The 17,838-nt window shown below is 37.7% G+C and overlaps 1 protein-coding gene and 1 pseudogene across 10 annotated transcripts in view; one reads left to right on the top strand and one right to left on the bottom strand.

Moving 5' to 3' along the window:
* The window catches only part of ROBO2 (roundabout guidance receptor 2), a 1,759,746-nt gene that overhangs the window by 331,582 nt on the left and 1,410,326 nt on the right, over nucleotides 1-17,838 (bottom strand). The window lies entirely within an intron of this gene.
* On the top strand, nucleotides 6,961-7,797 carry LOC103228610 (non-selective voltage-gated ion channel VDAC1-like; annotated as a pseudogene).

Genomic DNA, 17,838 nt, shown 5'->3' with positions numbered 1-17,838 from the left:
CAGCTTGTTACTGCTAAGGAAATGTCAGTCCAGTCAAAGTGTGGCAGAATTGTCAAATCCCCAGTTGCGTCTGCTCTGGTATAACTAACGTTCTATAAGGTAACATTCATAAAGATGTTGTTATGTTGCCAAAACCCTGAAGCAGAACAGCTAAGGTGACTCTCAGAGTTCAAAAAGTTGTTTGACTTCTTCAGTCACTGGAATTTCTCCCTCTAGTAAACAGGTTCTTTTTCTTTCCTCTGTAGGCACAACATTCAGGATCAGATAGTATGTTTTTTTCCCTGAAAATGTTGTATTTGGATAGAGTCAGACATCATTATGAATGTGATATCTGACTTTTGGTTTGCATTCACAAGAAATACTTATGAATCATTTCTTATTTCTAAAATATTCTTGTTTTTAAAATTACCTATGTCTGCCCCCTTACATCATAATTATACTTTATTTTCCTTCCACTTGGCACTTACTCTGACATCCTGTTATTATCCATTCCTACTTACAGCATCTTGACCATGGAGAGAGTATCACTGACTTCTAAGGTGGCACATTGGCTGAATCTGAGGTTCTCATTAGAGTTTTTCTACTTCCATTTAATTTTAAGACTTACAGGAAACACACGCTAGTTTAAAAATTCATTTTTGCTATCTCTGTAAAGTATGGTAGTATTTTGACTTGTGTTTCTACTTTCCCTACAACAGGACAACAGGTCTACTTTTATACTCGATGCTACAAAAAATAATGGAATATGTTGGCAGGTCACAGTCCTATTTTGCCAGTAAGTATCATTACGCACAGATGCAGTTTTTCATTACAGTTGGTAAAGACCTTTAGTAGCACTTAACGGCTTCAATCTCACAGTGCTGTACAGTCATAATCGGAGTTCCATCTTTTGAGTCCATGCTAGGAACACACATTCATCAACATACTGCAGTACCTGGATCTGATCTTTTGCTGACACTTAGAGTCAGTCCCCTGTGACTTTTATCATGGAGACTGTGTTAAGATTAGAACTGGGTTATAGTCTGTGATCATTAATCTAAAGTCTCGCTGTGGAGAGTCCCAAGCAGCAAATTGGGAGACCCTCTCGCCTTCTTCATACACCAGTGTTAAGAGAAATACTTACATCTGTGTTATAAATCAATCTGAATATACACTCACAGAAACAAACATATGGGTTAAATTTTCTTGAAATTACACATGGTTATAAAAATTGACCTAAAAAAAAGTTCTTGGAAAAACATGTTTGGAATTTGATTGAACAAAAATATTTTTAAATATCTCAAGCTGTTTGGCAAATCTCAAAAATGCCAAGTGATTTCTAAGCCTACTGAAAATACCCTTTGTCTTATGCATGAGCCTTTCGAAGCTTGAAAATTGTGTGTGTGTGTGTGTGTGTGTCTGGTGTCTGTGTGTGTTTGTGTGTGATGAAGCAATGGGCTTTGTAAACATTTTCAGGAGTTTTATCTTTAATAGACAAGAATAACATTGCCCAATTATCCAAGAAATTTGTTATCAGTATTGCAAACATTTATCAAATAGTGGTTTAGCTCTATACACAAATAGAGTCCAAAGGCATGTACTTGGTGTGATTAAATGATGATGAAGTCATTTGACACACATTTTCTCAAATAGCTTATGTTCTACAGAAAAGCTATTTTTCTCAGTTAATTTTGGAAGAAAGAACGGGTCAAAATGCAAATGTGCTATTCTATTAGCATTAGATTACAAACTTGATCTCATCTTATACCTGATATCAGGGTCTTGAGATAACTGTCATAAGATACAATTAAGGCTCAACTCGGGAGAGCAAGTATGAAAAGTCAACAGCAGGTGAGTATTGCCAAAGAAGGGTTAATGTGCTTGGGGCATGAAGGTCATAGTCCTTGAATATGTAAAGGTGGGAGTGAACATGCGTGAGAGCCAGTGTGGGAAATATGTTTATGGGCATGGAGAGAGTGGGATAAAACACTATTTGATACAAGTAATTACATACACTTTTCTTTATAACTGTAATATTTATGACATACATATTATACCTTTGTTCTTGTTTCATAATAAAGGTCTTAGAAACTAAAATATTCAAGAATGAAAATATCTATAAAATACAGCCCATCCAACCAAGTGTGGATATGATCTAAACAAGTTTCAATTTCTCTCCTGACATCCCATTTCCTTACTTACAGTTTGCCTAGGTCTTGGTCATCAATTTGCTACATTTCTTCTGACCTTGTGTCATGTTCCTTTATATTGTGAAATTTTGCCACCAAAAAATGTCTTAAGCATTGTGTTAGACAAACACCACTCCCAATTAGGACTGACAACTTCCAATTGACTTCAGAATACAACTAGAGCTTTTGATTATGCTTAATTCTCCCATCACCAGACCTCTGTTGAAGCAAATTTTCTCAGTGATACTTCAAATTTGAGCGCCTCTTCATTACAGATCTCTTTCCAGTCATACAATATAGTGTCAAACATAATTCCTTCCAAGGAACATTGTGTTTGGTCAGAAGTCAAAGCAGCACAAAAACATCATTTCATTCGGTTATTCTAGACTATCTTGGGTTTTGTGAATGAATCTATTATTTATAAGATTATTCATAGTCATGTGTGAAGGCTGGGGATGCAAACCTTGTCTTCTCTCATTTGATTATGTATTATGGTATAAAACAGTGCCTGCTTAGGACTTGCTCTAGCAAAGTTATTAACAACAAGTCTCTCTCAGCTCTCTCCAGTTAAGTCTTCCACACTTGAAGCCCTGTTATCTCCTGATTGCTTAGAACCACTTCCCATGGTGCTATCTGCATGGAAAATACCCGTGCACTGTGCCCAAACATTTGATCATTTACACCTATCTTCTGTACTTAACTGTCCTTTCGTCCGTCTCAAACAAAGGACCACTCTGTCCTTGGTATGCTCCCTTAGTTTGTTATACATATTTCTAGTAGCACTCGTCTCTTTGCTCAGTTCTCTGTTCACTTGCCTCTTGCCTGTCTCAGTTGTCCTTGCATTTCCTGCACATTGTCTAAATTATAGCACATTCTTGGCATTGCTTAAATCCTTTCCTAGTGGTTACATGAATGTGAACGAATAAGTTCAAGTTAAAACTATAACACTTGATCTCTATTGCCCTTTAAATTCTAATACTTAAATTTTAACTATCTAGTGAGTCTATCACCTCTCTCTAAAATTTTTTCAGTATAAAACTTTTCCTTTTTCTTTCTTTCTTTTTGTGAGACAGAGTCTCTGTCTCTGTCACCCAGGCTGGAGTGCAGTGGCATAATCACAGCTCACTGCAACCTCAAACTCCTGGGCTCAAGTGATCTTCCTATCTCAGCTGCCTAAGCAGCTGGAACCACAGGTATGCTACCGCGCTTGGCTAATTTCTTAATTTTTTTTTTTTTTTGGAGATGGGGTCTCCCTATGTTGCCCAGGCAGATCTTGAATTCCTGGGTTCAAGTGATCCTTCCACCTTGGCCGCTCAAAGTGCTGGGTTTACAGGTATGAGCCACTGTGCCCAGCCTAAAATATTTCTAATATACAGAGAAGTACAGCAAGCAATATGCCCACCACCCAAATTTATGTGATACTTTTTAAACTCCTTCATATTCCTTTGATAAATTATGAAAAAATCTAGAACCCCTTTATTAACTATCTTGTTAGTCAACTAGAATCCTTTCATTTGGAATTGTGTGTTGTATGTATGGGATTACTGAAGAACAAAATGAACAGTAAAGCACCTTGCCTACTTTGCATACCTAAAATTATGAATTTAATAACTAAAAAAAGATTTCTAAACTTTTTAGGAACCTCGATTTTAGTTGCAAGCCACATTCATTAAAATGTGTGATATATAAATTATACATATCAGATAATGTTTTAAAAAGAGATAATAAAAAGAAGGATTTTTTAAAAATTGCTTGTAATCTACAAGTGAAGTACCAGGTTTTGCCACTAGAGGGAAGCTACCTTCAAACGCAATAAAAGTTTTTTTTCCTTTTTTTTTTTTTTTTTTTTTTTTTTTTGCCTGTAGTTCAACAAGTCCTCTCCGTTGTCTGGTCAGATATTTGGCCAACATACAAATCAGTACCCTTCATCAACAATAAATGTTACGACAATGTTTAATTAGAGGCCTTTTTTTTCCTAAGAGCTAGAAAGAGAAACAAAGAACCATATAACTGGCAACTGCAATTTGCGTCCCTCTAGAGGCAAAAGGAAATCTATAATTTGCCTTGAGAAAGTGGAAAAAGATCAAGAGGCAAAGACAGAAGCAGCGCCAAAGTGCAATCTTACTCCTTTACCATCTGTCACAATCACTGTCATTCCCCAAAGGCCATGTTTAAAAATGAGATGAGAGGGCTCCTAAGAACTTGAAAATGGTCAGAGTTCTGAATCACACTGAAACATTAAAACTCAACAATACCAGCCAGCAATTGCTAGAAATCAAGAGTAAAAATGTCTTCCAGTATAAGGCCACAGTGGGGAGAGGGGTTTTAAAACAAGAGGGTAAGAGAAAGAAAATGATCCCCACATAAGCCTTTAGAAATCTATTTCATGAATGGTGGCTTTATGTCTTGAAGTTTTACTTGGTGTATTGAATTAAAATATACAGCTGCAATTTCAAGAATTATTATACTGCCATGATTTGAATAGGTGAATTCATATTCCATGTGACAAATTTCAAATTGCTCAGCTGTTGTATACCAACAAAAATCAATCAGGCATACAATTGCAGTCGTAAGTCATGGATTGACCACGTTGCTATCTTTTTGGGTTCTTAGGCTCTCTACCACTTGGGGGCAGACTGAACAACAACAGAAAAGGAGGAGCAATAGCATAAGCAACCTTCTCAACATAGTCTCTAAGTGTGTTTTCAAACATAAGTGGGTGAATGGAAGCCACTCAACATCCATTAAAATCTGTTTCATACATACCTGGAGAATGCAGACATTATGACATAGTCAGAGATTCATTTGAATAATTTCATATTGAAGTTTTACATGAAAAAAAAAAGGCATATTCTATATTGTCCTTCACCACCACTGTCCATTCCAAGCATTATTGATAATGGAAAAAGATACAAAAGAGTCTTGTTATTTTCCTTTCCTCTTCAGAGGCTTCAATTAAAGCTGTCTTACTTGTAGCACACTCAATTGTAGTACAAACTTTCCAGCCAACGGACCTCAAAAGGACAAATTCTAACGAACAGACAAAGGCCTAGACTACTTAGATATTCAATGTTGTTCTGTCAATCAGCATGAGCAATTGGGTTATCAGTTTGCAGAAACTTTAAAAAGGCCCAAAGACAAATTCTAATCTAACTTAACAGGAGATTTCTGTATGTCTGTCTCATCAGTGACTGAAGTCACTCTAATAAAAATCCTTATTTCTGGGCAAGGGAGACATTAAACAATACAGGATATAAAAGAACGGTTAATTATTTATCCACAGTTAGAATAATGTATGCATCAAATGAACCAGAATTCTGTGACTTTATCTTTTACTTTCGTTAGATTCAAAGAATGAACTTCCTAACACCTGGCACATAAGCAATTAAGCTCATAATGGACTTGGCCATTGCCCATATTGTCAATATGGCAAGAGCAGATTAAAATGAAAAATAGAAACATAATTACTTTCCAGGTATTATACTATTGGGTAAGGAGCACAGACTGATCAAAATCATTGACTTGGTCATGTCTCCAGAAGAGGGATCTGCCAGATTTAAATGCAGAAATATAAACTTTGATAGAAGATGGATTAGAACCATTGTCATCTAAGAAAAGAGTCTCAAATGCACGAAAACAATCCTGATGATCTGAAGCACAATAATTTCAAAAATAATATTACCTTGACATTGATTTATATAAAATGTCAACCATCTTTAATTTCTCAATCATAGTATGTAGTAGAGATCACTGGCTGGTTCACGGTAGCACTTACAACTTACAGGGCAATTACTACATCCTAGGCATTGTATTTAGGCATTTCACTTTACATGTATTATCTAATTTAGTACTCGACCTTATAAAGTCCTTATTTCATAGATGAGAACATTGAGGTTTCAGTAATTTGTGCTAAGTAGTTTGAATCAACTTCAGTTTTACTTTAAAATGCATGATTTTAATTTATATAGTCTCTTGCTAATTATGATTCTGGTTTGCTAATATTCCAGAACAGACACAATGGCAAACATAAATAATATAAATACTTGTATTCATAACGTCACCCATAATGGTAAAACAGGCCCCTGCAGCAGATGTTCCTAATGCAGTATCTGTATTATTCTATTTTTTATTCATGGAACTGGAGTATTGGAAGAATACATAAGGTGACCAGTCATAAAACTACATCACCGGCTGCGCGTGGTGGCTCAGGCCTGCAATCCCAGCGCTTCGGGAGGCTGAGGCGGCGGATCCCCCGAGGTCCGCAGTTCCAGACCAGCCGGGCCAACATGGCGAACCCCATCTCTACTACACTACAAAATGGCGGTGCCGGCGATTCCAGCTGCTCCGGAAGCTGCGGCACCATCACGGCTTGAACTCGGGGGGCGGAGCTTGCAGTGAGCGGAGACGATGCCGCTATACTCCAGCCTGGGCGACAGAGCCAGACCCTGCCTCAAAAGCATAATACAGTAAAATGAACTACATCCCCCACCTTCTTCACAATGTGGGGCCTTGTGTTAAAATGTTGGACAGAGCGAGACTCCGTCTCAAAAAAAAAAAAAAAGGTGTTGGACAGCTTCCTGCCTCCGCGCCGCAGCCTCCGAGCAGCCCGCCGAACCCGTGTGACCCCGCCCGGCCCCCGCCGAACCCCGGGCAGCCCCCGCCCAGCCCCCGCCGAACCCCGCCCGGCCCCCGCCGAACCCCGTGGAACCCCGCCCGGCCCCCGCCGAACCCCCCCGAACCCCCGCCCAACCCCGCGCAGTCCCCGCCACCGCCTGGCCGCGGAAGATGGAAGATGGCTGTGCTACCCACGTGGGCGGGTCTCGGGGTGTCTTCACCAAGGGCTGCGCACTGGCTTAACAAAGCTTGATTTGAAAACGACATCTGAGCGGAGTTCACAAGCTCAGGCTCAGCCAACACTGAGATCACCAAAGTGACGGGCGGTCTGGAACCCAAGCACAGACGGACGAGTGCGGCTGGAGGCCCACGGAGAAATGGAACCCCGACAACACACGAGGCACCCAGATGACCGTGGACGGTCAGCGTGCCCGTGGGCTGAGGCTGACCTTCCATTCATCCTTCTCACCTAACCCTGGGGAAAAATGCTAAAATCAAGACAGCGTACAAGTGGGAGCACATTGACCTGGGCTGTGACGTGCATTTCCACGTTGCTGGGCCTTCCATCCGGGGTGCTCCGGGGCTGGGTTGCCGGCTTACAGGCCTGGCTGGCCGGCTACCAGATGAATGTTGAGACTGCAAAGTCCTTCCTGAGTGACCCAGAGCAACATTGCAGTTGGCTCCAAGACTGATGAACTCCAGCTTCACACTAATGTGAATGAGGGGACAGAGTTTGGTGGCTCCATTTCCCAGAAGGTGAACAAGAAGTTGGAGACCAATGGCCCTCTCCTCTGGACAGCAGGAAACAGTAACATGTACTTCGGAGTAACAGGCAAGTGTCAGATTGACCCTCATGCCTGCTTCTGGACTAAAGTGAACAACTCCAGCCTGATAGGTTTAGGATACACTCAGACCCTAAAGCCAGGTATCAGACTGACTGTCAGCTGTCCTGGATGGCAAGAACGTCAATGCTGGTGGCCACGAGCTTCGTCTAGGACTGAAATTTCAAGCATAAACGGATACTGTACAATTGTTTAATTTAAAACTATTTTGCAGCATAGCTACCTTCAGAATTTAGTGTATCTTTTAATGTTGTATGTCAGGGATGCAAGTATTGCTACATATATTAGACCGCCAGGTTAAAGATGATTCAGCTTTAAGATGTTACCCTTTCAGAGGGACAGAAGAAACGCATTTCCAAAAAAGGTACTTTCAGTGGTAGACTTGGGGGGAACTCGATAGCCCCTTTGAAATGCCAGGTTTTTTTATCTAGAAATGCCTTCAAGTGGTAGGTGATAATCTGTAGGCACTTTGTAAATTCATAGTGAGTAAATGAATTAAATTATGATTTCCTGAGAATCGAACCTTGGTTTCCTAACCCTAATTGGAGAGAGACTCGCTGCTTGATAGTGTCTACAAACTCACCTGAATGAGACTTTTTAGACAGATCTTCATGACCTGTTCTCACCCCAGTTCATCGTCATCACCTCTTTTACACCAAATGGTCTGCAGGGTGTGGTCACTGTTTCTTTTGTGCCATTTTGGGGTGGAGAAGGTAGATGTGATGAAGCCAATAATTCAGGACTTATTCCTTCCTGTGTTGTGGTTTTTTGCCCTTCCACTAGAGTAAGAAATAGCTTCTAGGAGCTCCAGCTATAAGCTTGGAAGAGTCTGTGCAATTGTAATCACATGGTGACAACAGTCAGAAGCTAAATTGGACTTCTTTTGTATTCTCATCAGTTTGTTTTTCAACAGTTTAATGGGTACATTCTAGAGTCTTCCATTTTGTGTGGAATTAGATCCTCCCTTCAAATGCTGTAATTAACATCACTTACAGAAACTTGAATAAAGTATTGAAACCTCAAAAAAAAAAAATGCTGGGCAATAAGTTACAAGCAAAAAACCCTGGCTCTTTTTAAAATGAGACAAACTTATCAGCCTCTTACCCTTTTGCCTTTTATCATTCTTTTCTTTCTTTTTTAAATCAGCTTTCTTAGTTGAATGTCCTTCTTATTATTCCATACATAAGAATCTGTGCAAACCTTGCCATCCATGTAGCCAGTTACATTGGGAAGACCGAGAAACTTGCCAAAACATTGGAGGTATATATTCATAATTTGTATACAGCATTAACTTTCAAAAATCTTTTACTAGCAGTTGAATAAAATTCCTAACTGATAACAGCACAGTTTTTAAAAAATGTGAGTGAAGGGATTAGAGGATATGAATTCAAAGTCACTTCTAGCTTTTAAATTTTATGATTTTATTTGATTAAGCATCTCAAAGTTGAGAGACGAACGAATCAACTTCACAAGCATTTACTGTTTGGTCCAACACTGTAAAATTTGATTAAGTAAAGCCCAGGCTTGTTGGAATTCATCACACAACGCCATTCACCCTCAGACCTTATAACTCAAGTATGTGAGAGTAGATTGATCTGATAAAAATCAATGTGGTCTAAATAATGAAATTTAATTTTCATTTAAAATTGTGTCCTTGTTTATATATAGTTACACTTACCATGCTTCTACTTATGTCATTATTCTAAGACTGTTCTGCAAATAAGACCTTTGTGTAGTTCTAAGTTCATATTACTAGTTTGCAAAAGGTTGATTTTTGTTTCCTCCATTGTACAGAGAAGGAAACTAAGGCTTTGAAGACATTAAGGCACTTCCGGGATCACGGTAATGTGATCCAGCTTTCTTCTTCCTATACCACATTGTTTGATTTTCATTTTTTTATTATTCAGAATATTCATGAACTTAAACACTACTAATTTTGCTAATGAGGAAAATACAAAACAAAACTAAGTTTATTTTTCACAAGACAAACCCTACCCACATTCCCTACAGCAGTTATACGGGACAACCTTGCTCTGTGATGAACTGAATCAAACAAGTTTGGGAAATAATTTTCTCTCTCTGCCCTCCCACCCTCAATGGCTTGATATATAATGCCTTGTGTACAATCTTGTCAAAATACAAGAAATAGATGATATATTTTCTAACACTTCCCTGTCAACCCTATGATGTTAGAATTCTATGATTTACAGTCTGTTCTCTGGTATATTTGTAAAATGACATGCACGGCACAGAAACTGTAAGTCTTGGAGTCACAGAACATCTCCCTGAACAACCTGAGAGCAGAATCTCATGCATAAATTTTAATCCTGTTGAATCAATGTTATAATTATTAGGCTTAGTAACTAATGACATAGTCACTAGTGTTGGTTTTGACTTAAGATAAAACACTTTAAAACAAAAACACATCAATAACACGTAAAAGAGAACTCTGCCTAAAGAAGAAAGCCAAATGCTAGATGCAATTCTTTAAAAAGTCAATAACTAAAATATGGAGTCAAGTCGGCATGTAGACTAGGTAAGATGGATAGCAATGGAATCTAAGTTGGGGTTTTCAGTTTGCAGGTGGTATATGGATAATCATTTTCAGTGCTTGCTGAATGTTTGTGGTGGGCCCCTCCCTCCAGAAACATGGCTAGATTGCCTTCTGACTTCTTTGTGGTTGTGTGTGGTATGTGACTTGTAACCTATGAGTTGTAACAGAATATGGCATGCATTACTATGGGCTGAGGGATTTATGTTGATACAAAAGCTTCCAGAACTCTCCTTTCCCTCAGCCACTATCACCAGGGTGTCAACATTCCTTCACCCTGGATACTGAAGGAAAGTCAACACTTATGCCAGAGCAAGGCCCCGGCCAAACTGAAATAGGCATGTAGCCCAAGGACTGATAGACCTTAGACCTTTTTTTAAAAAAAGTTTGCTTTTAAAAACAGTGATCCTTCCTGGGCACGGTGGCTCACACTGTAATCCTAGCACTTTGGGAGGCCGAGGCAGGCAGATCACCTGAGGTCAGGAGTTTGAGACCAGCATGACCAATGTGGAGAAACCGCATCTCTGCCAAAAATCCAAAATCAGCCGGGCGTGGTGGTGCACACCTGTAATCCCAGCTACTCGGGAGGCTGAGGCAGGAGAATTGCTTGAACCCAGGAGGTGGAGGTTGTGGTGAGCCGAGATTGCAACATTGCACTCCAGCCTGGGCGACAAGAGCAAGACTATGTCTCAAAAACAAACAAACAAAAAAAAAAAACACAAAACAAAACAAAAAAACACTGATCTAGAGACTGGGAATGGTTGGGGAAGGTAGGGATAGGAAGAGATTTGTGAAAAAATACAGAATTACAGCTAGATATGAGGAATAAGTTCTAGTATTCTATACCACCACGGGATGACTATAGTCAACAATAATACACTATATAATTTCAGATAGTTAGAAGGACCATATGGAATACTCCCAACACAAAGAAATGATTAATGTTTGAAATGATAGATAAGCTAATTACCCTGATTACTGCATATTACATGTATCAAAACATTATTATATACCTCACAAATATGTACAATTGTTATGTATCAATTAAAAAATTAAATGGAAAAACCACTGAAATTTGGGGACTGTTTGTTAACACAGCATCCCTTACCCATCCTGAGTGATAAAATAAAAATTGGTACTTGAAATAACAAATGGACACTTCGGCTTTCTCTTGTCCCTTTCATCTTTATCTGATGGAAAGTGGAGTAGGCTACAAGAAGCATTTTCTTTATGGATGCAGCTGCTAGGTTCCAATTAGAAATTTTAAGAAATGAAGATAAGCTTTGTATTGTCAGCTATGAAATTAAGCATGAGTCTAAAAGTCAACAGAAAAGGTAAATAAAGGTCATAGCTTTGTTAGATTTGGTGATAATTAAGATTTCTGAATTTTTAAAATGTGTGTGTTGCATAATTTCCAGGAGTAGCTGCCATCTTGAATTCTGACATGTATGTCTCTGTTCACTCTCATGGTAGAGGAGGACTGTTTTCTCTTCGCTCAAGTTAGACATTTTCACTCACCAATAGTGCAAACTATGTGTACCCTTCACTCAAGACAGTTAAAGTCTAAGAAAATATGTAGTCGTTAAACTCTTCAATTTGCCAGAGGGATCTTTATGGCCTAAGAATGAAAATGATAAATTATCTGACTTGTCTAGTCACACTCACTCAAAAATCTTTAAAAATACATAGGTTTCTATTTTCTACATTAGATATTACTACTTCCACATTGGTTTATGTGTGAATTGAAAGGTAAGACAAAAAATAAACATTAAAACACCCTCATTCACCTTCTCTTGTGTCCTTGCTTAGAGACAGCCATGGGAGATTTTTTGTTTCTTTAAAGGCACTTATAAAACTGGCTTCATAAAATGCTTCCAAATAATACAGGTAAAACTCATCACTTGCCAACAATACATGAATGATATGATACAAGATGGAGATCAAAAACTTAAAACCACTGACTGGTCATTTTGAAAGTTATCTAGATATGTAATCACAAAAATACTCAGTAAACAAAACTTCTACCTGTTTTTATTTATGAAGTATCAGGTGTTAGATACAAAAATAAGCTGAAAAACATCTGGAATTCAACTGGCTGTCACATATGTATGCTCCAGAAGGATAAAAACTTAACAAGTTTTAAAATTTTCTGAATCATTTGTGTTTTTCTTTTTTGAGACGTAGTCTTGCTCTGTCACCCCGGCTGGAGTGCAGTGGGGTGATCTCAGCTCACTGCAACCTCTGCCTCCCAGGTTCAAGCAATTCTCCTCCCTCAGCCTCCCCAGTAGCGGGGATTACAGGCATGCACCACCACACCCAGCTATCTTTATATTTTTAGTAGAGATGGGATTTCACCATGTTAGTCTGTCTGGTCTTCAACTCCTGACCTCAAGTGATCTGACCACCTCGGTCTCTCAAAGTGTTGGGATTACAGGCGTGACCCACCGCACCCGGCCCTGAGTCATTTGTTTTGAGTGATGTATTAAAAGATGAAAGAATGAGACAGGTGTGTACTAGAAACAAATGATTATAAGAAAGAGATTAGTGATCCACATTAAAGCATATCCTACTAACATACAACAAGAACCCTGAGAAGTTAAGATTCAGTACTTTTCAAGTGAACCCAGTTAAATCCCCATTTCCTGTAAATCATGACTGCTGTATGGGAACTTTGATTTCACACTGAATCCTTTTTGTTCTTAATCACTGACCCAGTGGTTTCAAAACATTTTCGGCAATTATATTCGCACCAAAGATCATGATGATATGATGGTCTTAGCATTAGATCTTAGATGAGTTAAGAGCAAAACAGTAGAAGCCAATTAGATAGCCACATATATTTCTAATTGACTAAATCTTTTAAAATCTAGTTTTGCAAAAATACAGTTTATCTGTGGAATCTGACAAATCATGTATAAGACATATCTGATTGGAGCTACCAAAAGCACCAGGATATTTCTAGTGCACATACAATAGCACAGTATTGTTGGAAATACCTGATGTATGTAGTTTTGTGGCCTTTAGCAAGAACCAGAAACAAAGCTATAAAGAATGACAAGCACAAATTATAACCCAGTCAACTAATGAGAAAAAGAAAACATTAGAAATGAATACATATATTGGGGTAAATCTCTTATTACCAAAATTGATTTTTCCATGCATCTTAGATTTTGTTTTGATTACATAAATTAAATGAGTCAGAAAATAAATTTAAATCTGCCCACAAAAATTCATAATAAAATGTATAGTGGATTACTTCTGCTATGACATTTCAATTCACTCGTCAGAAGACATCTGATTACTCATGAGTGCTTATATTACATTAGCCCCTTCACTCATGACAAAAAGGCTGTATTAGACCTAATCCATTATGGAGTTTCTGTTCTTTTATTTATTTGTTTTTCACTTAAAGTTCATCATTACTATCCACACTGAATTCTATATTAAATAGTAATTCTATATTTAAATGGACATTGTATTGGCAAATCTTGGTCTTATAGGGTTGTTCTAAATTATTTTTCATCTATTAGGATATTGGATAACTGTTCTGAAAAACAGGGCTTGATTCTTAAGAGAAACAAGATAATGAAACTTTGCACAATACCATTTAATTTTGAGACATCTCAACTGGGAAGAAATGCACAATTTTTCTGAAAGACACAATTGCTCTCTCTGGAAATTAATATCTTTCTTTTTCTCTAGAACCAGATTTCAACTGAACTTCAAGACAAATAGACACAAGATAAATCTTTTCTTATATATCCTCAATTGCAGGAATTTTATACTCCAAACAGAATTAGATCCATTGCCTTGCTTTCTTATCTGCTTTAGGGTTCTCAAGACACAGGAATTCATTTCTCCTGAAATGGGTCTTCAAAAACATCTTTCTCAATTTAATTTCTCATAGGTTCTCAATTGGCTGCAACATTCAATTTGAAGGTGTAGAGATTTACTTTTTTCCAAAACTTTTTTTAGATACCATCAGACTACAAATAGGGACTAAACTGTATTAATGTTAGAGTTAGCTTTTTAAAGACAATTTCGCAATAAACAGGCTCTTAATTTGAGTTTATGTGTACATAAAATTTGATTTGTGATCCATTAAAGGAAATTTAAAATAAGAGGAAATTTTCCTCTTTCAGTCACTGAAACCCTAGGAGGGGATATAACTTTGAATGAAGAATATCTGCATGGCCATGTCAGACAGTGCATAGAAAACAAACTTGAAGCCTTTAAACCTTTTTAATGGAAGAAAGAGCTACTGTCTAACTACCGCTTGCTTTCCATTTTCAGTTACTATGAATTACATGCAGGAAGATTTTACATTAAGGAATGAAGGAAATCACTTTTGGCATTAATTTGTTTTAAGCCTTACTGTTGCTGTTTTACAAGTACCACTGCTTTAAAAATCAGTCATCTCCCTATGGACCGTTCAACAGTATCACAGACACAAATGTGGTTCTTGCTGATGTAAATGTCTGATTCCTCTTGGATTGTCCAGAGAAACATTTCAGCTAGGTCAGTGTCCCTGAAGAAAAGAAAGATGATATTTTGCCTTTTGCAGACAGGGCAGCTGCCATCACTCATCTGGGAAGAGAGCTAAAAACACTGGACCAGAGATGAATCTGAGAGCCAAGCTCTTAGGAGTAGTGTTGCTAGACAAGCACATTTAATACAAGTATTTTTATGTACTAAACTTGGCGATCCTAATTCTGAGACTTTCATTGTCACTCAGTGGCTTCTTCCAGGAGACTCTGAATGAAGAAATCTCTCCATAAGCATGAAGGCATATTATAGATAATCAATGGATAGAAGCTCTTTTCAGTCCCTCCAGATGGAAACACCAGAATCTAGGTAGAACCAACTACAAAAGAATACTTCCCATTTTTTCTTTGAATTGGTATCACATGCTGCATTTCCCCTAAATCTGCTTTTGAGATGGATAATTAAGCACATAAACATATTTCTGTGAATTGTGTATTTACATATTTATGTATTGTGAGTATATAAATGTAAGGCTTAATAACAACTGACATTTATTAGAATATATATGAAAGTAAAGGAAAATAAGTTATGTTTTCTTAGATTTTAAACCTGTGGTTCTCAGTCCTAGCTATAAATTGAAATTACCTAGGATTTAAACAAAACAAAATAAAACAAACAAAATAAATAGCCGAATCTCAGCCCCATAATATGGGTACCTATGCCCATCATTAGTAGAGTCAGAATTAGTAGAGTCGGAATTCGAATCCAATGTTCATTTAAACTCTTGATTTATGGTGGAGAAAATATTGGACTAAAAGTTTTGGATCAAGACTGAATCTTGGTCAGGTCTTAATCTTGACCTTGGATTAAATCCCAGATCAACCATTTTCTGTATGTACATCTATAGAGTCAGTTATTTAACTTCTCTGAGTACAAGTCAGAATCTGAGAGAAATACCATTCTCTAAGAATTAGTTAGAATCTGAGAGAAATACAGTATGTTCAAGTAACCTACAAATTCTGTGCATAAATATATGCATTTTAGATTTTGGAAAGCTATGAAATTCCCCAGCCCCACTCGTTTCACTGAAGTTGATAAGTGGTGATGACTCTAGTATATGCCATAGCTCTATAAAGTTACGAAAGCACAAGAATGCTCAGAAATGGTACTATTTAAATTTTTCAACATATATTTTAGTATTTATGTCTAGTATCCCGCATCTATCCTCCAGTTTTTCCTCCTAGGGCCTCTTCTATGAGTCTATTTGGATATATCCAGCATCACTGACACAATGTTCAGTCCTAGGCCACTCAGGAAGTCTACCTTCTTTCTCCCACGTGGACTAATGCCTGGCTCCCCTGAACTCCTGACTATGCCCTTGGTTTATCTTTTATTACGTTTTTATTCATGTATCACTAGAAAACTGAGGAAGATATTGTGAGTCAGAATGCCAAGAAGCCCAGGGAATCCAGATGAGATCTTCCTGCCTGCACAGAACAAGACTAAATATCTGGCTTAGACTTGTTATCTCTCACATGAAAAGAACGATTGCCGCATTTTCCAAAAATCTTAAAATTAACGTTTAAATTTAACTTTCCTTATATGCAGATTTAATTTGTAAACTTTATATAAAAGCAATTTAGTTAAAAAAAAAAAAAAGGAAATATCTCCTTTCATCAAGATAAAAACTCATCTACCCAACTCATATACTGTCAATATTTTTAATATAATTCAGGTTGTTTCTAGAAGAAATTTCATATTTCCTAGATTTGACAAAAATATCCCCCACTGCTACTTTTTTAAAATTTTTTTGAGACGAGTTTCTCTCTGTTGCTCAGGCTGGAGTGCAGTGGTGCGATCTCAGCTCACTGCAACCACCGCTTTGTGGGTTCCAGCGATTCTTCTGCCTTAGCCTCCAGAGTATGAGTAGCTGGTGTGATCTTAGCTCACTGCAACCACCACCTCATGGGTTCAAGTGATTCTCCCGCCTTAGCCTCCCGAGTAGCTGGGATTACAGGCGCCCACCATCACGCTCAGCTAATTTTTCTATTTTCAGTACAGATGGTGTTTTGCTATGTTGGCCAGGCTGGTATTGAACTCCCGACCTCAAGTGATCCACTAGTCTCAGCCTCCCAAAGTGCTGGGATTACAGGTGTGAGCTACCGCACCTTGCGCCCACCCCTGCTTTTTTGAAAAGCCTGATAAGTAGTATAAAGAATGGCAGGCCTTCGGGAAGAAGCCAGCAATGGGAGCCATGGGTAAGGTTGCCAGTAGACTGTTTAAAGAAACATGTTTTTGGTGATATTTTGGATTGTTCAGTTCACCGCAGCTATGCACTTTGACTTTATCCACTTCACCCCTGCATGCTTTTGTGTTTGCAATCCCTTAGCCAAGACGGTAAACTCTACTTTAAAATAACTAGCTTAATTTCTAGAAAATGTTATCTAATGTATAATTTTCCCATATTATATAAAAGTAATATTAGTGTTAGGTTACATGGTTCCAACAAAATAAATAATTCTTTTTGGTCACAGACAACTCACCAGTTTGGCATCTCCTTATCTTTTTCATACCACCCATCAACATAAATTAACGAGGCCAGGATGCATGCATGAGTCACTTGATTTCTTATCCAATGAAGTTTATAGATCACAAGCACTAGGAAGTACCCTGTTTCTCAGAGAGCTGTGTTCTACGTGTTAAAGGCTGCAATTGTTCTGTGAAATGTTTTAAGGTGACAAAGTATCTATTTGGCATTGGGAAAGAGGTGGCAAGAATGCATTATTAAATTGTTTGAAGATAACTAGAATGAAAAATGAAATTGTATATTGTCAGATGCAAAGATAATGTCTTTTGCAAACAATGCTTTTGTTTCTAAAGGAAGCAAAACACTATTAGCATGACATTTAATTTTCAATTTAAGAATTCTAGAAAAAAATGTTGGGGTGATTAAAAACAAAAGTTGTAAGATTACACATTCCTCTGATTTACTAAGCTGTGAGATATAAATGAACTTTTTTATTGTAGAATCATAGTAGAAAGATAACTTTCTCCCATATATGAACTGACGTAAGTTTTACGTTATGTGGTATACGTCTCCATCTTTTTAGACAATGATTTTATTTCAAAATTCAATTTGGTTTCTAGAAAATAGTTCACTGGTCTATTAGTGAACTTA

This window comes from Chlorocebus sabaeus, chromosome 22, assembly GCF_047675955.1.
Source record: "Chlorocebus sabaeus isolate Y175 chromosome 22, mChlSab1.0.hap1, whole genome shotgun sequence".
Taxonomy (NCBI): Eukaryota; Metazoa; Chordata; class Mammalia; order Primates; family Cercopithecidae; genus Chlorocebus; species Chlorocebus sabaeus.
Note: the sequence above shows the minus strand (reverse complement) of the source record. Positions and strands in the feature narration are given on the sequence as shown.